Source organism: Mesocricetus auratus, unplaced genomic scaffold (assembly GCF_017639785.1).
Source record: "Mesocricetus auratus isolate SY011 unplaced genomic scaffold, BCM_Maur_2.0 Super-Scaffold_100676, whole genome shotgun sequence".
In the NCBI taxonomy this organism is placed as follows: domain Eukaryota; kingdom Metazoa; phylum Chordata; class Mammalia; order Rodentia; family Cricetidae; genus Mesocricetus; species Mesocricetus auratus.
The window spans coordinates 122,253,469-122,270,073 of NW_024429266.1; the positions used below are offsets into that span (position 1 = coordinate 122,253,469).

The 16,605-nt window shown below is 42.9% G+C and overlaps 1 long non-coding RNA gene across 1 annotated transcript; it reads left to right on the forward strand.

Moving 5' to 3' along the window:
• The first annotated feature begins 14,037 nt into the window (after positions 1 to 14,037).
• LOC110341981 lies at positions 14,038 to 16,366 on the forward strand. The gene is made up of 3 exons (XR_002383986.2): positions 14,038 to 14,207; positions 15,425 to 15,505; positions 15,768 to 16,366. It is a non-coding gene; the product is annotated as an uncharacterized LOC110341981 (long non-coding RNA).
• Positions 16,367 to 16,605: the final 239 nt, after the last annotated feature.

Sequence of the window (16,605 nt, forward strand, 5' to 3'; positions counted from 1 at the left end):
TAGGTGGGGTGATAGTTGGACCCTGAGGATAGCATTTTGTTTCTTCTCTTGCCTTTGAAAGGCTAGCAAGGAAAGCCCCCCCCACACACACACACTTATATGCCCCTCTCCTGTCCTGCACATGCAGGTAGCCAGGCCTGAGGGCTGTTGCCACTCCATTCTGGAGTTAATCCCTGACAGCTGATGCAGTAATTCTTCATGAATTTTACCCTAGATGAAGTTGAGTCTTACACTTTCATTCTTTGAATCATAGTTATCACTACCTTTTCTAATTTCACCTCACCTGTTTGAGTCCAAATAAAAGGGACCCCTAAGTAGGTAGCTGGGATGTACAAATATTTCTTTAAGCAAGTTAAAACAATGGGCAACCAAAGACTTGAAGAGAGTCGAAAATAACAGTAACAAAAAGAGAACAAACAAAAGCGACTTCTCCTGTTGACCTAAAGCCTCGCTCACAGCACTGTACTCAGACTGCTCAGGGTGAGTCTAACCCAGGTTCTAGGAGGGAGTCCTCTGCTCCATGCCATGCAGATGATGGGCAGAAGGAAGAATGGGGCCCATGTTCTTAGGAAATGGGGACGGGGACGCAGTGTGAAGTAGTGCTGGGCCACATTCTCTAGTGAGGTGTGGGAAGTTACTCAGTCTGAAGACAGACAACCTTTGTTGTTGTTGTTGTTGTTGTTTTTTAAGTATCTATACCTGGAATCATTCTTCCCTCCTTCTGGAACGGTGAGAGACAGGCCTACTATTATTTTAACCTAAAATTGAATAGTAGTTAACTTTCTTCTCTCTCTCTCTCTCTCTCTCTCTCTCTCTCTCTCTCTCTCTCTCTCTCTCTCTCTCTCTCTGTGTGTGTAAGGATTCAGACATTATGCTGACCTGTCCCTGTCACCTGGCAGAATGCACTCAGGTAGCACTCTGGTCAGCCCAGGGTTCCATGAGTACAGTCTGCACACACAGGGGCAAAGAACCCTTTAAAAGACAGACCCCTGCCCATGCTCTCTTTCTGCTCTTTCCTCTCTTTTGCCCCCTCCTCTCTCGCCCTTCTCCCCCCTCCTTTCGTCTCTCTGTCTCTGTCTCTCCCTCCCTTCCCCCCCCTCTCTCTTCTCTCCACCACCTCCCTTGCTCTCTGTCCCCTGTAATAAACTCCATGGCTAATGTATCTCTTGGTTCGTGTTGCATTGTGCTATCTAATTTAAACAAAAGAACAACATTTGGTGCACGTGACTCGGCAGGTTTTCCAGGCATTTTCTCCTGTCTATGGCAGTCTGAGATATGTAGGATCCTGTAACCTTCAACTCGGTCACTTTTCCACCTAAGGATCTCTGGATTCGCCCATCAACCACTGCCATGTCTGAGACAGTGTCTGCTCAGGATGCTCTGAGAGTTTTTCATTTTTCCCCCATGAACGAGGTTTTCAGGTTTTGTGCTGACTGGTGCATTCGTTTCTCAGACCCACGAGGGGTCTCTTGGGTTTTGTACCCTAGCACTGTCCATAGATGGTGAATTCGTTTCTTGGACCTACAATGGGTTTTTAGGATGTTGTGCCCCTTGGACTCTGATGTCCTGTTGGTTTCGCACATATTTCTTCCTCACTCGTGGAGAAAAAAGCTAACAAAATCATATCTCTAAACTTTCTAACTTCTGCCATTTGGGAACGTGTTCATGGAGGCAGCCATCTTGACCATGTGACCTAACTGTAGGCCCGCCCACTCCCTTCCCTTGGTCTTTGCAGAGGGACATTCTAACCCGCTTCTGACGACTTTTTTGCCTTTTATTTATTTATTTATTTATTTTGTCAGAAGCTCTGCTGTGCATGACTTGTTTGTTTAACGGTGTTCCTTTCTATTAGCCTGTTCTATCTGCAGCAGAACTGCTTTCTTGTCTCTGACAGTTTTAAGTCTACTCTGTATTTTTAAATGTCCTGTCTGTTTGCTGCAATATAAGAATCAGAGATCACACTCTCGTTCTTTTTACTTTTACCCAGTCGTGTTTAATATACCTACATGTGAGCATACAAGTAGCTACTGTTGAAAAATGCAAGCTAACTCTATGCAACTTAAATTCAACTATGCTAAGTCTCAAATATCTAAATTGTTATATATCTTTAAATGATGGTAAACATTGAAGATTGTAAAGGTCTATTTCAAATTAACAAAATTATTTACGCCACCCAATCCTTTCTGTAAGCTGTTTACAAAGGGACTTTTTCTCTACTTCTTTGTCCTTTAGAGGTGTAAATCTAACCTACTAAGTTAAAAACCAGTTACAGTCAGGCTAGAGGGCTCTGAATAAAACATCCCTCCACAGCCTCTCAGCTTGCATCCAGTTCTCCAACAACCTGTCATTGTAGTCATATAAATTAATTACAGGGATAAAGCCTTACCTAGCCACCTATGTGTTTAAGGCAAGTAACTAAAGACAAATTTTGTCTACTGAGATATATTAAACAGACAGACAGCCGTCAAATGGCACTTAAAATGTTTTATTAAAAAGCTTTTTATAACAGAGACAGGCCAAATGCTGGCCCCACCCCATTTCCTCCAAGAAGACTGGTGGACACTAAAGAAATTGTACCCACAAAAATGGCAATGCTAGCCACTGAGCAACCCTACCTTTCACCTCAACTGCTGCAAAGGACTCTTCAGATCATGGACAAGAGGACAGTGGAATCAACTTTCTCCACGTTGCTTGGACCAATAGTAGGCAAGTCTTCCTAAAACTCCGAATCCACAGGTCCCACACTATCAGTAGAAGGCAGGTGTCCTTAATATCTCTGCCCACAACTATGGAGGACCTGGGGTGGCTGTGCATGCAGCCAGCTAGTAAGTCTCTTAGTCTTTAATCATTAACTCAGGTAACATTTTATCCTTAAGAACTCTGATGCTTTTGGCAACTGGTAGCTTTGCCAACTTAAAGCAACAGCCAAAGCTCCAACTGTCACAAAACAGGTTTCAGGAACAGGTATTTTAGGGTTTATCTATGTGAAGACAGGAAAGTGGAAGGTGTATGAAGGTCTGAATGTGTAAGTTACAAAGGTCTGAGGATGGAAAGGTCTAACAAGGTGGATAGAGGCAGGTTCTGAAGGTCTCAGAATGGAAGCTATAAAGGTCTGAGAACTGAAGGCAATGTAAGGTGTATGAATTAAATTTATGAAGGTCTGAGGATAGAAAGGCTTAAGTGATGACAAATAGAGTGAGTTGAGACATTCAAAAGAATGAAACATGTTTCAGATTTCTTTCTTTATGTTACTGGTCATAGTATTAACATTAATCAATAAAGTTTTAATAAGCTACTAATCCAACTCTGACAGAGTACAAAACACCAAATTATACCACTATACGATCCTAACTGCAAGGTCAAGGTTAAGGTACTTTTTATTGTGCTAAAAATATCTGTCAGCCAAATCATTTCTGACATAAGTATCCTGCTAATATGTCTAGTATTTTTGTTTTCACAAACTCAGAGAATTCTTGTAAATTCCAGGGAGCTGACTTGGACCCACCTAAACAGGTAAGATTCACTCCAGATATTATTCAACCTTTCCCTGGTCCCGGGACTCCCTCCCCTCAGGAACCCCTCCCTCATCTTATGATCCTCCTCCCCTCAAGTACCAGGACCTAAGAAAAATTATTTTCCTAAACTTTGTATTCTTCTCTGCCAACATCTTGCCAGCTCTAAGAGGCCCCAGAGAGTTCCATACAGCCTGGACTGCTATGAAACCCCAGGACGTGGCAGCACCCCAGCTTTCTCAGGTCCCCCAAAGATGGTCAATGCCCCCCAGATCAGCAGGAAATGGTATTGAGAACTGGATGTCCTTATTCCCTAACCTGCCATGCCTAACTCCTCACCTTTTTAGTAATAAGTAAAGGTGAGAATGTAAGGATTCAGGCATTAGGCTGACCTGCCCTGTCACCTGGCAGAATGCACTCAGGCAGTACTCTGGTCAGCCCAGGGTTCCATGAGTACTAGTCTGTAAGCAAGTGCAAATGACCCCTTTAAAAGATGGACCCCTGCCCACTTATGCTTTCTTGCTCTTTCTGCTCTTTCCTCTCCTTTTGCCCCCTCCTCTCTTGCCCTTTGCCCTCCCCACCTCTCTCTCCTTTTGTCTCTCTCCACCCCCCTCCCACTCTCCCCCTTGTAATAAACTGCATGGTTAATGTATTTCTTGGTTTGTGTTCCATTGCGCTATCTCACTTAAGCAAAAGAACAACAGTCTGGGAGGAAAGCCACACTGATTATAGCCTCTCCAACAGCTGCCTATGGACTCTCCTTTGTGCTGAGAACATGGAATTCCATCCTGTTTCTTTGCTTTGGTATATGGGTCCTACACACCCGAGGATAATTTCTCCCATTAGATCTCTGCTAATGTAACTCAGATACTTCTTTGAAACAGTAAAGGAATAACCTGAGATTTGTGAATCCCTCAGGACTCATGCCCTGATGGGAAAGTAGGCTCATCATGGAGCTGAGCTCACTATAGGCAGAAAGCAATCATGTGGCTGTGTTGCCATCATAGGCAGTGACTTCTTCAAGATGGAGGCCACCATGTTACTTTGCTGGACTCTTGGCTAGAAAATAAGGATGACCATTATTGGTTGTCATCTTGGTTAACGACATCAAGGTATTAGCACTCATAAAACTTCTCAGTTTCACTGAGTCCTTTAGGGAATCATGGAATTCCTGGAGTTTCCTGTGTCACAGGCAGCCAGTCACACATCCCTATCACGTTCTCTTAATGTTTTTCTTTTTTCTTTTCATCTTCCGGATGAGCAAGGGAATCATTAAAATGAGAGAAGTGGAGGAGGTTCCACCATGGTCTCTGTCACTTTAACTTGAAAAGGCTGATTGACTCATTTCCTGAATCAGACGAAGGAGGAAGCATAGTCTTCTATGGAGGGAATCAGGGTTACATGTTTCTAAATAAAGAGGATTTAGAGGTTTCCCAGCCATGTGCCCCCAGCACTGCTCAATTAACAAAGGGAACTGACTAGACCTAGAAAATGCATATGACTTTGCAGTGGCCCAAGGCCAAATACTGGGATCCCAACTAAGACCTAAGTAATAATGAAGTACCAGCTGTTAGACAAGCTGCCCTTAGTGGGTAGCTGCTGCAGCCAGGGCAGGATCAGCAGGAGCCTGGAGATGCCTACTCCTCCGGATGCCTCCTCCTGCTTTATGCCTGTGCTTGCTACCTCTCTAGAGTTGCTTTACCCTAACTGAGTCTGAATGCTCCCTGTCCCCTCAAGGTTCCTTTGTAGTTTGACTTTCTTATTGGACTTTCTTTTAGGGACTGTCAGTCTCCAAATAATGACACAAAGACTTATTATTAATTATGAAAGCTTGGCCTTTAGCTTAGGTTTGTTCTCAAATAGCAATTATATGCGAAATTAACCTGCTTCTATTAGTCTACATTCTGTCACATGGCTTTTTACCCAGCCTCCATTCTGTATGTCCAACACCCCCCATGTCTCTTACTATGTCAGACTCTTCCAAAGTTCCTCTGCCTGGAAGTTCCACCTAACCTCTTCTGCCTAGCTATCGGCTGTTCAGATTTTTATTAAACCAAACACAACAGTACATCTTCACATAGTCAACAAACGTCCCGCAACACTCATTTGCTCCACTGTTAATTGCCTGGGTATCTGACCTATGCCCTGGGTATCTTTGCTTTGTTTTTACCTTCTGGTTACAGGCAGGCTAAGGAAAAGAACAGGTCAATGCTTTAATTTTTCTAAGTTCTTTTGGATTTTTGGTTTTGCTGTTGTTTCATGTGTTTAATTTTCTCTAGAGCAGCAGGACTTAATTCCAGCTTGCACATGCTAAATTGCAAAGAGCTCTCCCAACCTAAATAGCCTTTATTAAATAAATTTTAAACAATTGCCATGCTTATCCTGCTTGCTGTCTAAACTAAAGTAAAACATGGGCTGACTGATGAAGAGAACAGACGTGAGATCAGGGAGACCATAAAGCACACGAATCTCCCCTTCATATTTCACCTAAGGAATACATACGTTTCCTGCGCCATCGCCAAAGCTCATTCTAGACTTCTAGTCAGGTACTTCCTTATCAACTATTACTTGTTCGGGCTACTGTTTGTGATGTGCAGGAGTCCCACTCCCCTCTGCATAAGGGGAGGTCACATTAGTCTACTTCATAAATGTCAGGGGACGAAGATGGGGATAGGGGCGGTCTCATGTAAAGTAAAAGTGGAAAGGTTTGCTTGAGACTGTAAACAGGAAATGCTTGATAGCTTAAAAGTATGTACATAGGCAATATTTGTAATTTACCACAGTGAGTGGTACATATACACTTACCTCAGTGGATACCATCTATGCAATTTACCACAGTGGGTACCACTTATGTCATTTATCACAATGGGTGCCAAGTCTGTAATTTCCTATTGTAAGTATCATGTATGTAATTTGGATTCAATTCTTGTTAAAGAAAATTGAAAAGGAGAATGTTTTCAGTAGGATGGGATGGCGATAAAGAAATGGAATATAAAGGAATGTAAAAGTTAAGGTATTTAAAGGATTGTATATAAATATTAAGATAGATGGATGTGGGCCAGGCATGGTGGCATACTTTAATCCTAGGATTCCGGAGACAGGTGATCTCTGTGAGTTCTAGGCCAGCCGGTCTACAGAGTGAACTCCAGGATAGCCAAAGCTACATAATAAGACCTTGTCTTAAAACAAAACACTAAAATCCAAACCAAAACAAAAAATATGGATGTTTTCCTAAAAATGTAAACAAACAGACACCAAACCAAACCAAACCAAAAATGCCTAAAGCAAGCCATGAAAGATCGATTAAGTTCTGGAAGGTATGGAAAAGGGGAGATTTAAGAGCTAATACATGATACAAAAATTTCTAAGGTTAAAGTCAAACACATTGATCTTTAATCTCTATTTGAATGAATAGTTATCTTAATTGTTGAACTGTTCTTGGTAACACAAGTACTAACTTAAAAGAGCAAATGTCTATGTCTAATCGTGTTTTATTAAAGTGTTTGATTTCTCCCTGAACTTTGTTTAGATATTACACAGTAGTTTAAAGTTCCTAATTGGTATAACTGACTTTCTGGGTGTTGAATAAGCATACTTGGAGGTCTGAATCAATGTGCTCAAGGAACTAAAAGGACAATATCTTGCTCCTTGCCTTCAAAGAGGAATTCAGCCCCAGAAAACTATGAAGCATGTTCAAATGTCCTTTAACCTGATGAATAACCTGCTCTTTGTTCAGGGAGGCCATGGAGACCCCTACTGGGTGAACTCTAGCTGATGTCCATTTTGCAACGAGGGTCAACATAGATGCAAAACTTCCTCCATGCTTCCAAGGAAGGCCATGATCAAGCAAAGCCTTTCACTTGTCTTCACATACATTCACAACTGGTAAAAAGGAAGGCTAGAGGAACTGGAGGCTTCTCCTAAGTTCATGTGACCCCTGAAAATCAGATGCTCTACTGGCCCTAAGAACAACAATAAAAAAGAATATTATTAATTTTAGCCAACTGCATGGTCTTCAACGCCCAAGAGGAACTTATAACCATAAATTAAAACAATTTAAATCTTTCCAGTTCAAAGGCTCACTCCCCACCCCAGACATCAGACTTAAATCTGATCATGTAGACAAAAGATTTTCTTCTTGATAAGGACAATGCTTCCAAGATATAGGACATGATGACTCTTGCTCTATTCAATACTGCAGAACCTACTTGCAGCTGAGAGAACCTGGCCCAGCTTCTTCCATCCTGAGGCCAAATCTAAGAATGCATTTACCAACTATGGAATACAATCTTGAAGATGGAACAGATCCACACAATGAATTTTGGGGGAGTGGGGTCTAAGATATTTATTTAGAGAGAGCAATCACTTACATGAGAAGCCGAAAACCGGGGTCAGCACTCTCTCATCTCCGATCATGACCGGAATCCAAGAGAGTGCCCCCTCCTCTACCCCTGAATCCTCCCATGTACCAGTAACCACGCCCCAAGGGGACATGGTCAGTACTGCAGGTACTTGATCTCTGCACACTCTGTAGAAAATTCTCACAGTTGTAACATGTCCTTCTGCACTTCTCACTGCCCATATTTCCAGTTTAAATGAGGCTACCAGACACTAGTCATTAAATTCAGAGGTTTGGAAGAAATTATTCAGAATATCTATTATGATATCCATTGGGCAAATCTTACAAAAAACTATACTCTCAGATTGTTAGTTAGATACTTACATCTTTTGTGCTCTCTGTAATAACAGAATCCAGATTCCATTCAGGTTTGGCCCATAGCATCAACATCCACCAAGCATTATTTCTCTTTATGGGCAGGGGCATCTTTTGCTCAAAAGGTACCATGAAGGAGACAGTTGCTTTAAACAACTTCTCTTGTAAAGTTCCCAGGCATTTGCTTCCCCTAGGGGAGTCTGACGCAAATGATGACTTTTTGGAATTACACTTCAATATGACAAACAAACTATTTCAAACTAGATGTACAAAAAATAGTCTCCTTCCTTATGCCTCAGTATTCTCCATGAGGGTGAGGTAGGCAGAGCAGATGGTCCACCTCCAAATTTAATATGGTAGATGAAAAGCTCCTCAAACTCGGAAACCAGATTATCACTTCATAAAATTCATGCTATAGATAAGGGCAGCAAGGATATCCTTGAGCTTGTCAATACTTATCACACTGAGTTTCAAGGCTATTTTGGTTGGTTCTCCTGCACAATACCTCCTGTTAAATGGGCCTATTTGAGATCAGATGCAGAATTCACCAGATTATACTATTGGCAGAGCCGCTATTCTTATTTTATGTATTTTGCAGATGTTGTATCAGGTATTGGAAATGTCCAAAGGAGTCATTCTGCCATCAAATGATTGTAGTTCATTTTGGATCCCTGTTCTCAACCTCCAAATGTTAGCTCTTAAATGAGCTTGTCTTGAGACAACCTGACTATAGATGCCCATCACCACCATGTGGGAAGCAAGGAGAGTACTTCCCAACATCAGTTAAAGACACCCATGGGTAGGGGGCTGAATTAGATGGCCTCTTGGCAGGTAGGCAGAAAAAAGAAGGCCGAGGTAGGTTAATGTATTTTTCATGTAAAAATATAAGATGTCTAGCCTCTGCTTCTTCTCCCATTCTAAGACAAAGACTTGCTGAGCTTTTTTTCTGTTGGTGAGATCTGTTCTGTGAGACATTCAAACCTCCCACAGGGATAGGGACTGAACCAAACAATTTTCTTTTCTTTGTCGAGATTATCCAGTCCCTTGTAGTGGTTCAAACCAGCCAATTCTGGAGGAAAAAAGGAACTCATCCCACCCCCAAACATAAACAAATAAATACAAATACAAATAAGTTTAATCTCTGTCAAACCAATTCTGATACCATCTCTGTGGCTGTGCCTCACTGGGAGTCTGGCTCTTAGTGCTCTTGGCTATGCATGTCTGCTTTCTATAAAACTTGGCTGGGTGTTAAGAGCTTGATTTTCCTGACTTTTGATTCTTTGACTTAGTGGAGAAAAGGAATCTCTCCCTAAATCCCCGGAGGAGTTCAGCACATGGAGTCAGAGTATATCAAAAGCAATTTGTTATATTCAGTTGCCTCAATTTACCCCCACAGTGAAAATGGCAATGAAAGTTTGTTGCTCCCTTTAACAGAGGTATTTCTACATATACATCATTGGTATGTGCCTCGTGAAAACATGTCTAAAGTAAGATCCCCCAAAAATTAAAGAATAAAAATGAAAAACAATTGGAGGCTAAGATTCTGTTTTTTCAGAATGAATCTAGAAGGGCTAAAGACATGTCTCAGAGTCTATAAACTGTTTTCTGGCAAATCAGAGTTCAGTTGCCACTCTGACTAATAACTACCTGTATACCTCCAGCTTGAGGGGATCCAAACTCTCTTCTGGCCCCTATGGTCACATCAATTAATACACACACACACACACACACACACACACACACACACACTACACACACATACACACAATTAAAAATTAAAAATTTTTAAAAGAAAGAATATAGCGACTAACTGAAGTGAAAATATTATGAAATGACTTACTTGCATCTATTCTAGAGTTAAGGAAATGAAGCACAAATGGATATGCTGCACTTCGGCAAAAGTCTGGTAAAAGTTTCCTGGTTCCCAAATCCATATTCCTTCTCTTTGTTTATATCCTCATTTGCTGTACAGAGTACTTTGTATATAGCTGTCGTAAAAACTACGATAAATGCTTTATGTGACGGAATACAAACATACACAACTTAGTTCTGAAGTCTTCCTTTTGACTACTCAGAAAACATCCTTACGATTGCACTTTGATTTAAAATTTTAGCAGTCCAATTTTCATTGACATCTTTGTTTTTTTTCTTTGTAATTGTTTTTGTATAAAACTAATGTTTTTCATTATTATGACCACTTAAATACTTTATATCATCTGTATGTCATGTCTTGCTCATATAGCTGCATCTTTTAATGAGTTACTTTTATAAACCATAGTTCTCTATAGGAAATTTAAAAAGTATCAATTTGCATTGCTGATTTAGTATTAATTAATATTATGAGGCGATAGTTTTAGACATAATAGAGTACTAATATGAGTGTGTTAATGATGATAGGGGCTAAGGGAGTACCCTTAGTTGACAATAAAAACTAACTAGCCTCCTACTGCAGTTCCGCAATGAGCTGGAATGATAGGCTTATGTCAATTCAAGTGGACAATCAAAATTAACTACCCACAATATAAAAGAAAAATGGACCCTCATCTTTTATGCAAGAATCAATGTAAAATGAATTAAAAACTTAAGGATATTATCTATAACTATAAAAGTACCATAAGAAAACACAGGGGTAAAATTCCCTGCAGTGTTCTGGGCAGAGATTTCCTTCATCTGGCCTTAAAATCAAAGCACCAGAAGCAAGGCAGGCATATAGGATTGGGTACGACAGAAAAGTTCCCCACTCTAGAGGAAAGAGTAACCCAGATGGGACTCTGGTGTCCCATCAGACTCCATAAGCCCATCCACTCCACTGGGATGTCTTCTAGAAAATGTAAAACCCCTTCATTTAATGCCACATGTTAAGGCATCCAGACTCACTTACCTCAGTACTAAGAAATGGCCTAGATGCCCCTTAGATAACAAGTCTCATTGGCTACCTGATGGTTTCCTGAACCCAGATACTATATGGGAGCTTTCTAATTACTGCCAGCGGACGGGTAGATGGAAGGAGTTTTCTTACGTCCAAGCTTTCCTCTCTATCTGTCTGCCTAACATTCTCTTTCCTCTTCATGTCACATTCTTCTAGCCATGGTCGATGGAAGGAGTTACCATACGTCCAAGCTTTCCTCTACCTATCTGCTGAACATTCTCTTTCCTCTTCATCTCACATGCTTCTAGCTGTGAACTGAGGAAAACTCCACTAACTTAGACCCTCTGACGAACCTCCACTGATTCGTTCCCAACCTTCAACTATACCTTCTGATTCTTTTCCTCCTACGCCCCCTCCCCCACTTCACCCTTTTCAGCTTCTACCCCTCCAGCTTCCTCCTCTCCAGCACCAGGTGGCTCCAACGGCCCATCTCTGGCACCCACTTTCAACACCCCCCCCTTCTGTCACCTACTCTTGAGCTGCTATAGGCTCTCAACCTGCCAAAGCCGACCCAGCTACAGTTCTCCCCTTGCAAGAAGTGGCCTGGGTGGATGGCCTGGTTAAGGTCCACGTCCCTTTGTCATTATCAGAACTTTCTCAGATACAACAGAGATTAGGGTCTTATACTGCTCACTCCACTGCTTTCATAAGGGAGTTCCAGTATATTACCCAATCTTATAGTCTCACTTTTCATGATATATTCATGATTTTAACCAATAACCTACTACCTGAGGAACACAGGGGAGTTTGGGAACAGGCAAGGGCTTATGCAGACAAGTCCATAAAACCAATGCAGCTCACCCTACCAGAGGCTGTTCCAGATCAGGAACCCCATTGGGACTATAATGCCTCAGGGATAATTTTGGCTAGAGATTAGCTTACAACCTATATAAGGCTGCCCTAAAACCAATAAACTCCAAAAAGCTTCTAGATGTAATTCAGAACAAAAAGGAAATTTCCTCTCAATTCCTAGAATGCCTTACACAAGCCTTCCTACAGTACACTAACCTAGACCCTGAGGGGACAGAGGGAAAACAACTCCTTATGACATATTTCCTCTACCACCCTCTCAGGTAGACCCCAAAGTCTGGAACACCCAAAACCCTTCTGTGGCTAGTCACCATTTCCCCATTGTCATTCAGTTACAGGACCTCTTGAGGTATATCATTCAAGTCCAGTACCCACTCCCACTCCAGAGCCTTAGGGAACTTAAACCTATTAACTCTGACCTCTTAAGGAAAAAGTTACTTTGTCCTACATCCTCTCCCTTTAACACCCCTATATTGGCAGTTTAAAAAAAACCTAATGGGACCTATTGCCTGGTTCAAGATCTCTGGCTCATTAACTCTGCAATGGTCCCCCTCCATCCTGTGGTACTTAATCCTTACACGCTCCTCTCCACTATCCCCCCAGGGACCTCTCATTTCTCAGTTTTGGATCTTAGGGCTGCCTTTTTCTCTATACCTCTAGACATTCAGTCTCAAGATATCTTTGCTTTCACCTGGACTGACCCTGACCTGAGCTCACCTGGACCATCCTACCTCAGGGCTTCCGGGACAGCCCACACTTAATTTGGCCAGGCTCTGGCTTCTGACCTGCTCTCTCTGTCTCTCCCCAAATCTAAGCTCATACAGTACGTGGATGATATTTTACTTTAAAGCCCGTCCTTAGAAGTTAGCTAGACTGACACCTCCACTTTTCTAAATTTCCTGTCCAGAAGGGGTTATAATAGAGTCTCACCTTCCAAGGTCCAACTGTCCACTGCTCAGGTCACCTACTTGGGACTAACCATTACGCTGTCTATTACCTTAGACAGAAAGAACCTAACCCAGTTTCTTGCAGTTCCTTCTACTAAAGAGGAAATTTTATCATTTCCAGGAATACCTGGCTTTCTACGCTCCTGGATCCCCTCTTGCTGTCTCCTTACTCATCCCCTATATGAGGCAGCTCTTGGCTCTCCACGTGGACCCCTCCTTAACCTTGTGGCTAAGCCCTTTCAGAAACTCACACAGGCTCTTCTCCAGGCCTCAGCCCTTCATCTCCCAGACATAACTCATCCTTTCTCCCCCTACATAGCAGAAAAGGAGGGACATGTCCTTGGAGTTCTAGGTCACCAGCTAGGAACTTCCTTTGCACTGTAGTATATCTGTCGAAGAAACTAGACCTAACTACCCAAGGGTGGGCACCCTGCATACGCGCTTTAGCAGCTGCTGAGGTCTTCATTCTTGAGTCAAAGAAACTAACTGCCTTCTCCCACCACAACCTGTCTCATCTCCTAACTTACAGAGGCTGACACACTCTACCTCCTTCCCGACTTCTTTCTCTCCAAGTGGTGCTGGAGAAGATGCCACACTTCCTTTCCAATCCTGCCCGCCCCTCAATATCTCAAATCTTCTACCTCAGTCTAATACTAACTATTCTCCACCTCATTACTGCATTGAAACCTTAGAGGAACTACTGCCTCATCCTTCACACATACAGGAGGGCACATTACCTCAGGCCACCTATGTGTGGTACACAGATGGCAGCTCCTTTTTACATGGGGAGACCCGTAGAGCAGGCTATGACATAGTGTCAGATACCAGGGTGGTGGAGGCACAGGAACTCCCCACCCACACTACTAACCAGCAGGCTGAATTAATAGCCCTCGCCCGTGACTTCCAATTAACATAGGGACCGTCCCTAAATGTTTACACAGACTCCAAGTATGCTTTTCATATCCTCCAGGCCCATGCTATCTGGAATGAGCGTGGGCTACATACTACTAAAGGAGGTTCCATAGCTAACTCAGGTTATATTATGGCCGTGCTAAAGACCTCCCCTCTCCCCAAAGCTATAGGGATTATTCACTGGCGGTCTCATCAGACCGACAGCTCCATTATCTCTATAGGCAAAACCTGGGCTGATGAAGCAGCTAGGTCTGCAGCCCTCTAAGACCCAGATCTACCTCACCCACCACAGGGAGTTCATACACTACAACCCACGTCCTCACAGTCACCTCCTGACACTCGGCAAATTCTGCCTTATTTACACCAGCTCCTGCGCCCTAACAGTAAGGCTCTCTCTCAGTTTGTCAAGGCTCATCTCCAGCCCACTTCTGAGGACTTACATTTCTTAAAAACTATCATCGCCTCTTGTAAAACCTGCCAGACATCAGACCCTAACTCCAGTTATAGTAGTCCCCCTTTTCCCACGCATCAAGCCAGGGGCTTTCTCCCAGGGACTGAATGGCAACTTGACTTTACCCACATACCTGTAGTCAGGCAAGTTAAATATCTCCTGGTATTAGTTGATATCTTCTCAGGGTGGGTAGAAGTGTTTCCAACCACTAACAAAAAGGCCCAGACAGTCTCTGACATCCTTCTCAGGGAAATTATTCCCCCAGTTTGGGATTCCAGCCTCTCTTCAGTCAGGTAATGGTCCTGAGTTCACCTCTCCCAAACCCTATCTAAAGCTCTCAACATTTCTTGGCATTTGTTTTCATATTCCTTATCGTCCTCAGGGAAGATAGAGGGAACTAACCATTCTTTAAAAAATGTTCTTGTTAAATGTCACAGGAACTTCACCTTGACTGGGTAAACTCTTGCCTCTGGCTATTTTCAGGCGTAGGGTTCGCCCCAAACAACCCCTTTTCACCTCACCCTTTGAACTCATGTACGGGCGGCCAGCTCTAACACTTGGCCTCTCATCTGAACTCTCACCTCACCCAGATCATCTGCTTACACCCTTACTTCACCTTCTCCGTTCCCTCCTATGGGGCTTTGCTGACCACTCCCTACCTCAATTGTGTGCCAACCCCTGTACATCCCCAACTAACATCAGGGATCAGGTCCTTCTCTCTTCTCCAGACCAACGCCCCTCAACCCTGTCTCCTAAATGGCCCCAGGGCTAATCTCCCCAAGCCCGAGTTTTGGGAGGCTTGGTAAAAGCTTCTGACACCAAATGAAGATGGCAATAACACTATCTGAAAAAGAGGTCTAATGTATTTTATTAAATATACTTACAAGATAAGCAGGGATAGGAGCTCTGGGAACGTGGCTAGCTTCCAAGAGAGAGAGTACTTTTTCTTTTGCTTTCTTTTATTCTCACCTGTGCCCATGCCCTGTCCATGCCCCTTGGGGCGTCGTGGACAATATTGTGGGCTCACCTCTACAGAACCCCATATGCTTTCCTTCCTGTCTTCAGGCTGATCTAAACTCTCCTGTTTCTAATTACACCCTGCTCATCAATCTCCTATGCACCCCTCAATAACTCACTTAAACCTATCAGCTGTTGTTACAGGACCACCAGCCGGAAGCCAGGGATCTATAGACACAAAGACCAACAAACATTTGTGCCTCCTGAGTAAAGGTAACCAGAAAAATTCCATAAAGCCTAGATGACAATGAAACAATCAGCTAATAAGCTATTAATCCAATTCTAACAGGGTATTAAACACCAAACAATACCACTATATGATCAAAACTACAAGCTCAAAATAATGGAGCTTTTTATTGTGCTAAAAATATCTGTCAGCTTTAAAAGTGCTAATGTTATCAGCCAAGTTGTCTCTAACATAAATGTGCTGCTAATGTGTTTAATACTTAATATTTATGTTTTCACAAACTCCAAGGATTCTTGGAAGTTCCAGGGAGCTGAATTGGACCCATTCAAACAGGTGGGATTCGCTCCAAATAAATATTATTCAACCTCTCCACTCTCCACTGGTCCCTGGATTCCCTTCCCTCATCTTGGGACTCCCTGGGGAACCCCTCCCTCATCTTAAAATCCTCCCCTCAAGTACCAGGACCTAAGAATTTTTTTTTTTTACCTAACCTCTACTCTGCTAAGATTCTTCCAGGTCTACAGAGATGCCAGAGTTCCAAACAGCCAGGACTGCGATGGAGTAACCACCTATTCCAGGACGTGGCAGCACTCCAGCTTTCTCAGGTCCCCCAAAAGATGGTCAATGTCCCCCAGATCAGTAGGAAGCAGTCTTGAGAACTCAACACCCTTATTCCCTAACTTGCCACACCCAACTCCCCACCCTTTTTTTAATAATAAGAGGTGAGATTGTTGGAACATCATGCTGACCCGCCCCCGATGATGGGCGGGGTTAAGCACAGTGATGTGGCCACCTCATCGCTATGTCACTTGTTATGGGGCTCAGTGTGCTTGTGCGAGCTTCCCCTTTTAAATTCCTGTCCTTCATCTTCCCCCAACTGGTCAACCCCTAACCCCCCTTTCCACCTTCTACCAATAAACTCCACGTGGGTTTGCTGATTCAAGGTTCGTGTTTCACTACCAGTCTCTGAAGGAAAAGAACAACAGGTAACACTCCATGGTACCTGGAATAGTTAATGAAAGGCAGGTGAACTTTTGTGTTCTGGGGAAGTTCTGAAGATCTGGTGAATGTTGCCTCAATACCTCAAAGACATCTTCAAATGCTTGATCTAGCTTGTCCACTTCAG